Consider the following 12407-nt stretch of genomic DNA (forward strand, 5'->3'; position numbering starts at 1 on the left):
CTAGATATGATATCCCCCTCTCACTTACCTCAATCACACCCTGTTATTTTTAACAACAATAACAATTGATAGAAGACATACTTCTAATTACACATATTACACTCTTGCTTAAAAGCTCATGAGTGAATCACAATGAACAACCAGTCAAACTCTATGCATCAAAAGATACATGAGTGACATATACAAAAGCAATACTATAAAAAGACACCCAAAATCATAAGACTCTTGCAACAACAGTTCTCCTTACTTTTCTTCGCGTACTTCTTAGGTTTAGACTCCTCCTTTTATAAGACAATGCGACCATTGAGCTTGGGTATTCAATCTGGCTATAACCTTCTACAAATCAAATCAAATCAAATCAAATATAATCAAATCTTCAAACGCAAGGCAAAAGGTTTTGACATCCAATCAAGCAAATCAAATATTCTGATATCTCTTCAACTTTGAAAGAAATCTTCAGAGAATACAATCTTCAATGCGTTGCGTGATCCACAAATAACAAAACTATTCTTCTGGAACAATAGGAACAAATCTTCCAGAAATAGAATCAACATAGGCTGCAATGTCGTAGCTACATGTTACGACATCTTGCCCAACATCTTGCTGAACTTATTGTTTTAGCAAAATGCAGCCAACAAACCAAAACCTAACACTAGAAATTATTTAAAAACTTCTCGGAATTACCTTGATTCCCTATAAATTGTTCCATCCATCTTCACAAACTAGAATTGTGTCGTCTGCAAATTAGAGTAGGTTATATCACACCTAATTATTTATTGGCTGTTGAGGACATTATTTTTATTATGGGAAAAGATAACTTTTAACAGAGTAATTTATCACTATAGGCCGGGGCGGTTTTATAGCCCAGCGAGCCTGGGCACGCGCCCGGGCTCAACCCCCTACTTTCTTTGTATTCCACCTAATCTAATAGTCGATTTTTAGACAAAATCAGGGGCAAAGTTAGTAAAAATAGGGTGTGAAAACTAAAACAGATGAATAACTAATGGCTCAGCCCAATTAATCATTTTTGTCCAGGCTGCCTAGTATTCCTGGCTCCGCCACTTACTATAGGTATGAAAGTTGATGTTTATAGAAGTAGTATAGTATAAATTAAATTAAAATAAAGTATGCAATCATACATGTTTTATAAAACTTTATAATATTTACTATTTTTAATAATTTGTTACACACTTTTCTTTCTTTCTCCCTCCCTCCTCTAATTGAGTTGAAGTTTATTTTGTAAGGGAGAGCATTGTGGATTCACACTTGAGAGAAAGTATTAGAATAATAATGTAAGTGAGAGTAAGTGAATAAATAGTTTCACATTGGATATGAATGTGACTTGAACATTTATAAGTGAGAGAACCCATTCATCTATTACTTTAAGATTTTGAGCGAATAAGTGGCGTGTCTCTCACAATCACAAAGATGCTTAATCATACATTATGTATCAATGCTGTATAGTGAAAAATTTCTCCAACATTTTCAAACTATATACATTTTCATTTTATTTATAAATGAATGAATAAAATATTATGTTTTCCTTCAAAACAAAACTATATATGCTCGTATTATTATTATTAAGAAACGTTAATTTTAAAAATCTTATATAAAATACCAGTACAATACAGTATGGTGATTTGGTTAGAATTTTCATTTTAATTTAGTATGGTGATTTGGTATTCTATTATTATATTGTATAACAGTATAAGTATCTGAAAGCATTACAATATACAAGAGACGACGCATTTTGAAAGCCTTACAGTAAGACACTTTACTTCATGATGTCAAGTATTAAAAGTAAAACAATAAGATGTTATTTAAAGTGTAGGTCACCACTTACTTTTAAAGAGAGATATACACTTCACGACACCACATATTAAGATAGTAACACACATTTAAAGTGAACGACACTACTTAGTATTAAGAAAGACTACACTTAAATTGCACCACATCATATTCAGGACCGGCCCAACCTAATATAAAGTATAAAGCGACGGTTAAAACAAAGCTTTTTTTTCATCGACTATAATTAAATATTTGAATTTTAGAAGTTTAAATATTTTTTATGATTAAATTTTTTTAGTATCTACTGTGAAACTAAAATTATATAAATAATTTTTTTTATTCAATACTAATTTATGTATTCAAATTATTATACTGAACTGAACAAGCATTTATTCACATTTTTTCGTTTCTAGAAAAATATACTTAAAATTATTTTTTTTAGCCCAAGGCGAGGGCCTAACCCGCCTTACCCTTGGGCCGACCCTGATCATATCCCCTTAATGAATTTTTCTTTACCTTCTTCTTTCCAAGATTTAGAGGATTGCCTAAAGGAAAATGTGTTTTCATAAGTTTCCATTAAATTATATCCCCTTTCACTTTCAAGGATGGTGATGATCCTTCAGTTCGAAGAAAATCGCTTTCCATTACACATGCCTTCTTTAATATAATTTTAAAAATTTCAAAGTCATCAATCTTTTTCAGCATCTTCCTTATTTGTTTCTTTGAAGATAATCCAGCTATCCGCTTTCTTTTTTCTTTTTTCCTTTTATCATTTTTGGGAAATAGATAACAGAAAACCATATATTGGTCCTCCTAAGTTTGGTACTCAAACAAAACAGTAGACTCTGGAACTTTTATTGTGCTCTCATATTCTTCATTTAACTTGATAATTACGAGTTGGTCCCCTAATCTTCGAAGACACTCTGGTATAGTATTCACCTTTTTCTAATAGGTGATTGCCTCATTAAATCCATCTTTTAGTATCTCATGAATCAGTTGGGTAACCTACCTACTACATTGTCAAAATATGAGATATCTTTTGTAGTGTCATCATCCACTAGGTTATTAGACATTTTCATCATCCACTAGGTTATTAAACATACAAATGGTGAAAAGTAGCCAGCTTAGAAAGTTAGGTTCATTGACATTTTGTTTTGGCATGGAGATCAAGGAAGCTCTCTTTATATTTGTTACTATAAAGGACTATATCAAATTAACCATAAAATTGTTTATTGTGGTTAGACCTTTAGTCAAATGCATGATGTACGATATACCTACAAAGTATTTATGCAGCTCAAATAATTTATGAAATAAGCCATTATGTGCACATCGACTTCATACAACACATATAATCCTTTTGTCTGCAGATAACTCTTAGAAAGGTCAACCGGTTGAAGTTGTACATCATGTTGCAAGGTTTGAAGTAAATATGCTTGTGATGAAAAGATGTATTAGAACAATTTTCAGGCCTTGAAACAATCTCTAGAGAAAGCTTAATTCTCCGGGAATATATCCATATAAATTACTGACGCAGTCGGAAAAAATATGGAATAACATGGAGTAAAGTTTATGCACCAAAGAATCAAGGGGGCATGAATGTGATTGCTATGATATATTGGAATCAAGCTTGTCTAATCAAATTGATGTGGAATTTGTGCATTAAAAAAGATAGCTTATGGCTAAAGTGGGTCCATACTTACTATGTCAAGAAGGAGGATATCATGGCTATGCCGATTGGATCTACATGTTCTTGGATATTGAAGAGTATTTTAAAGCAAATGGATGAGGTGCAGTAGATGCGACAATGGCAAGAGTTTATGGTTACAAGGAAATTCAGCATGAAGAAATTTTATTATGGCCTAATGGAGCAACAACAACAAGTGCCACATAGGAAGTTGTTCTATGATAATGGAGTTAGGCCAAGGGCGTTGTTTATAATGTGGCTTGCGTACCAAGACCATCTGGTAACTAACGCAAGGCTTGTCAAGTTTGGTATGTTGAATAATGATAAGTGTGTCTTTTATGATAATGTAGAAAGTGAAGGATAGAAAAACACTTAGAAAGGGGGTGTTTGAATAAGTGTAACTTTAAAAACTCTTAAGATAAAAACAATTGCACAGTGATTTTTATCCTGGTTCGTTGTTAACGAAACTACTCCAGTTCATCCCCTTAGACTGATTTACCTCACCTGAGAATTTAATCCACTAATAAAACTTGATTGCAGTGGTTTTCCACTTAGATACCCTCTAAGTCTTCTAGAGTATTCTGATCACAACTTGATCACTCTAGGAAATCAATGCTTAGATACCCTCTAAGACTTCTAGAGAATCCGATCACAACTTGATCTTCTCTAGTTCTTTTACAAATGAATGTAAACAAATTCTTACAAGAGTTTTACAATGCTTCTTAATAAGCTATAATCACAACTGTGATATTTCTCTTAAGTTCTAAGCTTAATCTCACTAAGATATTACAACAGCAATGAAGTGAGGTTGAAGATGAAGTTTGAGAGCTTTTGAATTTGACAGCGTTTCTGTATTATGCGTGAAAGTGTTGTATTCAGCTTCTCATCAGAACTTCTATTTATAGGTGTTTTGAGAAGATGACCGTTGGGAGCATTTAATGCGTTGCATGATCCGTACATTATTGCATTTAATGTTTCACTCTTTTGTCAACTACCTCGAGCCTTGCTTTTCCTGCTTTAACTGACTTTGCCTTTAATAGCTTATAATGTTCCTTTTGTCAGTTAGCATAGTCTGCCATCTTGTACTTGCTCCTAATCTTCTCTTTGTAGATACAAAGTTTGAATAGTCATTCAGCTTGGTGCAGAGCATCTTCTTGTCTTCTGACCTTGAAGAGCTTCTAGCGTGATACCATAAGAACTTCTGTGCTTCTGCTTCTGATCTCAAGTTCTTCCGATTCTTCAATAGACCATGTTCTGATTCTGCTTAACCATCTTCTGATGTCTTGCGAGAGCATGTTCTTATGTTGCATACTGAACCTTCTGAGTCATTGCTTCTTACGCTGAATTTGTGCATACTCTTTATATATTTCCTGAAATGGAAAATGCATAGGATTAAAGTACCACATTGTCTTATACAAAATTCATATACATTGTTATCATCAAAACTAAGAATATTGATCAGAACAAATCTTGTTCTAACAATTTCCCCCTTTTTGATGATGACAAAAACATATATAATTGATATGAATTTGCAATCAGAATATCAGATGACCAAAGACAATTATACAGTTATAGAATTAGCATATAAACATAGTGTGTGAATATGTCTCCCCCTGAGATTAACAATCTCCCCCTGAAATAAATACTAGAAGAATTTATAAATAAAAGACTTCCCTGAGTATTTTCCATTTCAGTCGAGACGTTCACATTTGCCTAGAACTTCAGAACATTCAGAGCTTCTGCTTCTTGCTTCCATAGGACAGCTTCAGAGCTTTGAATTTCTTCTTGAATCATTGCATGCTTGATTGTATCAGAACATTCTTGAATGTACCAGAGCATCATCAGAGCATTTTTACATCCTGAAATGTTTCAGAAAAAACTAAATGACAAAAGTCAGAGCATGAATGAGTCAGAAACATTCTTTTAAGAAGGAACATATATCAGAGCAAAAACTTTGGTAAGTTCTTAAACAGAATGTGTATCAGAACATATGAGGGATAGGAATGTGTTAGAGCATATTCTGCCACGAGAATATCAGAACATTCTTCCTTCTTGCTTCTGATCTTGAAGCTTCACAGCACTAAGCTTGCTTCAAATTCTAAGAACATGCTTTGCTTCTTGAATAGCATATTCTTCATGTATTTTCTTCTTATGCCAATCCATTCTCCATGTATTTGCTTCTTATGCATATCCTGCAAAGAATCTTAACAACATAGAACTTGCAAATATTATTAGGAATGTTGAGACTTAATCCCAGCAACTGATAATATAAATCAAATCAATTATCACGTTTTTCTCCCCCTTTTTGTCATAACATCAAAAAGCATATAAAAGATTCAGATGAAAAACAAACAATATGAGAGAAGATAATGTTTCATTGATTCAACAAAAATTATCAGAAGATACAAGCAGATGCAGGAAAACAGATGGAAGAATAAAAGAAACAACTAAGACCAAAAGACTACAACTAGCCTAGCTTAGAAACTAGTTGGGCCAGAAGGTTTTGAATCTCAGAAGTGCTTGTTAGAACAAGATTTGTTCTGATCAATATTCTTAGTTTTGATGATAACAAGCATATGCATTTTGTATGAGATAATGTGGTACTCTAATACTATTCAATTTCCATTTCAGGAATTATATAAAGAGTATGCACAAAATCAGCGCAAGAAGCACTGACTCAGAAGGTTCAGCATGCATCATCAGAGCGTGGTCTGACAAGACATCAGAAGATGGTCAAGCAGAAACAGAACATGGGTCTATGGAAACATCAGAAGAACTTGAGATCAGAAGCAGAAGCACTGAAGTTCTCGTGGTATCACGCTCAGAAGCACTTCAAGGTCAGAAGACAAGAAGATGCTCTGCACCAAGCTGTTTGACTCTGATGATATTCAAACGTTGTTTACACAAACATCAGATCAGAAGAAAGTACAAGATGGCAGGCTACGCTGACTGACAAAAGGAACGTTAGAAGCTATTAAAGGCAACGTCAGTAGACACAGCGAAAGCAAGGCTCGAGGTAGTTGACAAATGAGTGAAACATTAAATGCAATGTTGTACGAATTACGTAAAGCATTAAATGCTCCCAACGGTCATCTTCTCAAGCGCCTATATATATATATATGAAGTTCTAATGAGAAGCTAAATACAACACTTGCGCAATATACAGAAACGCTGTCAAATTCAAAAGCTCTCAAACTTCATCATCAAACTCACTACATTGCTGTTGTAATATCTTAGTGAGATTAAGCGTAAACTTAAGAGAAAATCACAGTTGTGATAATAGCTTTATAAGAAGCATTGTAACTCTTAAAAGAATTGTTTACATTAAGTTGTAAGAACTAGAGTGATCAGGTTATTGATCAGTATACTCTAGAAAGTCTTAGAGGGTATCTAGACAGATTGTTCCTAGAGTGATCAGGTTGTGATCAGTATACTCTAGAAGACTTAGCAGTTGTCTAAGTGGAAAACCATTGTAATCTCGTGTGAATAGTGGATTAAATCCTCAGGTGAGGTAAATCACTCCAAGGGGGTAGACTGGAGTAATTTAGTTAACAGCGAACCAGGATAAAAATCATTGTGCAAATTGTTTTTATCTTACAAGTTTTAAAGCTACACTTATTCAAACCCCCCCCCCCCCCCCTTTCTAAGTGTTTTTCTATCCTTCAATTGGCATCAGAGCGCCGGTTCTAAGGTGCAAGCACTTAACCGTGTTTAGAAAAGATTCAGGAAGAGAAAAACGCTTCAGTAAAAGATGGCTGGTGAAGATCCAATAAATACATCTACATCTGGCTCTGCTGAGCAATACAATGGAAATGGTAACAATGGTTTTACTAGACCACCAGTATTTGATGGTGAAAACTTTGAATACTGGAAAGATAAACTTGAAAGTTATTTCCTTGGTCTAGATGGTGAACTATGGGATCTTCTGATGGAGGGTTACAAACATCCAGTGAAAGCTACTGGCGTAAGGCTTACCAGACAAGAAATGAATGATGATTAAAAGAAGCTTTTCAAGAGTCATCATAAATGTAGGACTATTTTGCTGAATGCTATCTTTCATGCTGAGTATGAGAAGATATCTAACAGGGAAACTGCCTATGATATATATGAGTCATTGAAAATGACCCATGAAGGAAATGCTCAAGTCAAGGAGACTAAAGCTCTTGCTCTAATCCAGAAATATGAAGCCTTCAAGATGGAGGACGATGAAAAAATTGAGAAGATGTTCTCAAGATTTCAAACGCTAACTGCTGAATTAAGAGTTCTGGACAAAGGCTACACCAAGGTTGATCATGTAAAGAAGATCATCAGAAGCTTGCCCAGAAGATGGGGTGCAATGGTGACTGCATTCAAGATTGCAAAGAATCTGAATGAGGTTTCTTTGGAAGAGCTAATCAGTGCCTTGAGAAGCCATGAGATAGAGCTGGATGCAAATGAGCCTCAGAAGAAAGGTAAGTCTATTGCATTAAAATCTAATTTTAAAAAATGCACTAACGCTTTTCAGGCTGAAGAAGCAGATTCTGAAGAATCAGAATCAGAAGAAGAAGATGAACTGTCCATGATCTCCAGAAGGGTAAACCAACTCTGGAAGACCAAGCAAAGGAAGTTCAAGAGCTTTAGAAGCTTAAAGAAGCTTCAAAGAGGAGAATCTTCTAGTGGCAGAAGATCTGACAAGACGAAGGTCATCTGCTATGAGTGCAATGAGCCTGGACACTTCAAGAATGAATGTCCAAAACTTCAGAAGGAGAATCCCAAGAAGAAGTTTCATAAGAAGAAGGGTCTTATGGCAACATGGGATGATTCTGAATCAGACTCTGAAGGGGAGCAAGCTAACTTTGCACTGATGGCCATAGTGGATGATGGATTAGAATCTACATCAGAATCAGATTCTGAAGAGGTATTTTCTGAACTATCTAGAGAAGAGTTAGTTTCCAGTTTAACTGAACTTCTGGAACTCAAGGCTCATCTTAGTATCAAATACAAAAAGCTGAAAAAGCAATTTGAATTTGAAGCTAAGAAGCTGGAAGTGGAAAATTCTGAACTGAAGGAAAAAGTTTTAAATTTATCCAAAGATAGTGGATCTCCTTCTGAATTAGAAAAATCCATTCCTAGTCTAAATCATATTCTGAAAGAATATGACTCGAGCTTTAGAAAGTTCTTATCTAGATGTATTGGCAGAAGTCATCTTGCTTCTATGATATATGGTGTTTCTGGAAATAAAAGGTTTGGTTTTGGCTATGAGGGTGATACCTCCCATAAATTTGAACCTGTTGATGATTTGAAAATCACATACAAGCCATTGTATGATCAGTTCAAATATGGCCACTCACATGATATTAGGCTCACTTCACATGCACAGAGTTTTCACACTACACACACCAAGAAGCATGTGACACAACCTAAAAGATATCATGCTGCCAAACCTAAAGAATATCATGTTGTTCCTCTTGTTACTTATCATGCTAAACCCAAGTTCAATCAGAACTTGAGGAAAACTAACAAGAAAGGACCCAAGAAATTGTGGGTACCTAAGGAGAAGATAATTTCTGTTGCAGATATCCTTAGCAGCAAAGAAGGCAAATCACAAAATGTCATGGTACCTGGACTCTGGGTGCTCGCGACACATGACGGGAAGATGGTCTATGTTCCAAGACCTGGTGCTTAAATCTGGTGGAGAAGTCAAGTTTGGAGGAGATCAGAAGGGCAAGATTATTGGCTCTGGAACCATAAGTATTGGTAACTCTCCTTCCATAACTAATGTACTTCTTGTAGAAGGATTAACGCATAACTTATTGTCCATAAGTCAATTAAGTGACAATGGTTATGATATAATCTTCAATCAAAAGTCTTGCAAGGCTGTAAGTCAGAAGGATGGCTCAATCCTATTTACAGGCAAGAGAAAGAACAACATTTATAAGATTGATCTTTCTGATCTTGAGAAGCAGAAGGTGACTTGCCTTATGTCTATTTCTGAAGAGCAATGGGTCTGGCACAGAAGATTAGGACATGCTAGTTTGAGAAAGATTTCTCAGATTAACAAACTAAATCTGGTCAGAGGTCTCCCAAATCTGAAATACAAATCAGATGCTCTTTGTGAAGCATGTCAGAAGGGAAAGTTCTCCAAACCTGCATTCAAATCTAAGAATGTTGTCTCTTCCTCAAGGCCGTTAGAACTTCTGCACATTGATCTGTTTGGCCCAGTCAAAACAGCATCTGTCAGAGGGAAGAAATATGGATTAGTCATCGTAGATGATTATAGCCGCTGGACATGGGTAAAGTTCTTAAAACACAAGGATGAGTCTCATTCAGTGTTTTTTGAATTCTGCACTCAGATCCAATCTGAGAAGGAGTGCAAGATCATAAAGGTCAGAAGTGATCATGGTGGCGAATTTGAGAACAGATTCTTTGAGGAGTTCTTCAAAGAAAATGGTATTGCCCATGATTTCTCTTGCCCTAGAACTCCACAACAAAATGGAGTTGTAGAGCGAAAGAATAGGACTCTACAAGAAATGGCCAGAACCATGATCAATGAAACCAATATGGCTAAGCATTTCTGGGCAGAAGCAATAAACACTGCATGTTACATTCAGAATAGAATCTCTATCAGAATTATTCTAAATAAGACTCCTTATGAATTGTGGAAGATGCCCAACATTTCATATTTTCATCCTTTTGGATGTGTGTATTTTATTCTGAATACTAAAGATCATCTTGGTAAGTTTGATTCTAAGGCATAAAAATGTTTTCTTCTTGGATATTCTGAACGCTCTAAAGGCTACAGAGGATACAATACTGAAACATTGGTTGTAGAAGAATCAATCAATATCAGGTTTGAAGATAAGCTTGGTCTTGAAAAGTCAAAGCAGTTTGAGAAATTTGCAGATATAGATATTGACATATCAGAAGCTGTAGAACCAAGAAGCAAAGTTTCAGAAGCTGAAAGTCTCAGAAGCAAAGAATCAGTAGATCAAGTTGCTGCTTCTTTAGAGAATCTCAGAATTTATGAAGAGCCAACAGTCAGAAGATCTTCTAGACTCACCTCAGCTCACTCAAAATATGTGATCCTTGGAAAGAAAGATGATCCTATTAGAACAAGAGCATTCCTTAAGAACAATGCAGAATGTCAATTAGGTCTTGTTTCTTTGATCGAGCTAACTTCTGTTGATCAAGCTCTAGAAGATCCAGACTGGATAATTGTCATGCAAGAAGAACTAAATCAGTTTACAAGGAATGATGTATGGGATTTGGTTCCTAGACCAAAAGGATTCAACATCATTGGTACAAAGTGGGTTTTCAGAAACAAGCTTAGTGAGAAGGGAGAAGTGGTAAGAAACAAAGTCAGACTGGTGGCTCAGGGATATAGTCAGCAAGAAGGGATTGACTATACAGAAACCTTTGCACCAGTGGCCATGTTAGAATCTATTCGCTTATTAGTTTCTTTTGCCACTCCGCATAACATCACTCTGTATCAGATGGATGTTAAGAGTGCCTTCTTAAATGGTTATATAGATGAGGAAGTCTATGTCCACCAACCTCCTGGTTTTGAAGACTCTAAGTCTCCAGAACGTGTTTTCAAACTTAAGAAATCATTGTATGGATTGAAGCAAGCTCCTAGAGCTTGGTATGAAAGATTAAGTTCTTTCCTTCTGGACAATGGTTTCACTAGAGGACAAGTGGATACGACCCTTTTCTGTAAAACGTCTAAGAAGGACATTTTAATTTGTCAAATTTATGTTGATGATATTATTTTTGGAACATCTAATGCTTCACTTGGAAAGGAGTTTGCTAAGTCTATGCAGGCTGAATTTGAAATGAGTATGATGGGTGAACTCAAGTATTTCCTTGGGATTCAAATCAATCAAACTTCTGATGGAACTTATGTTCATCAAACGAAGTATGTGAAAGAACTTCTGAAGAAGTTTAATCTTTCTGAAAGCAAAGAAGCCAAAACTCCTATGCATCCAACGCGTGTTCTAGGTAAGGATGAGGTAAGTAAGAAGGTAGATCAGAAGTTGTACAGAGGTATGATTGGATCTCTTCTATATTTAACTGCTTCTAGACCTGACATCCTATTCAGTGTTTGTTTGTGTGCTAGATTCCAATCAGATCCTAGAGAATCTCACTTAACTGCTGTTAAGAGAATTCTGAGGTATCTGAAAGGTACTACTAATGTTGGTTTAGTCTACAGAAGATCTAAAGAATACAACTTAGTAGGATTTTGTGATGCTGACTATGCTGGAGATAGAATTGAAAGAAAGAGTACTTCTGGAAGTTGTCAATTTCTTGGAAGTCATTTGATCTCCTGGTACAGCAAGAAGCAAGCTACCATAGCCCTCTCAACAACAGAAGCAGAATATGTTGCTGCTGCTGGGTGTAGCACACAAATGCTTTGGCTGAAGAGTCAGCTAGAAGATTATCAAATATATGAGAGTAACATTCCTATTTTCTGTGACAATACTTCTGCTATATGTTTATCTAAGAATCCTATCTTACATTCCAAAGCTAAACATATTGAGATTAAACATCATTTTATAAGGGACTATGTTCAGAAGGGTGTTCTTTCTTTAAACTTTGTGGATACAGACCATCAATGGGCTGATATCTTTACAAAACCCCTTGCTGAAGATAGGTTTAAGTTCATTCTGAAGAATATCAGTATGGATTTATGCCCAGAATGAGAAGATGAGAAGATCTTATGTATGATTATCTTCTGAAATGTGTCAGAACTAGGTGTTTATAAGAAGTTCTGATAATGATCAATTAGAAGTTCTGATTCTGTTATCACTAAGATTTCATTATCTAAGTTGATTCAGAAGCTCTTTTAAAGCAAAACAGCTGTCACCAGTCTTTCCAAAAAATGAACACATGTTCACTATTTTTGGACAAGCATGCGTGCAGTTGAGGAGACGCCGCCCTAGGTAACTGTGCAAATCAT

The sequence above is a fragment of the Vicia villosa genome, linkage group LG6 (assembly GCF_029867415.1).
Source record: "Vicia villosa cultivar HV-30 ecotype Madison, WI linkage group LG6, Vvil1.0, whole genome shotgun sequence".
Taxonomy (NCBI): Eukaryota; Viridiplantae; Streptophyta; class Magnoliopsida; order Fabales; family Fabaceae; genus Vicia; species Vicia villosa.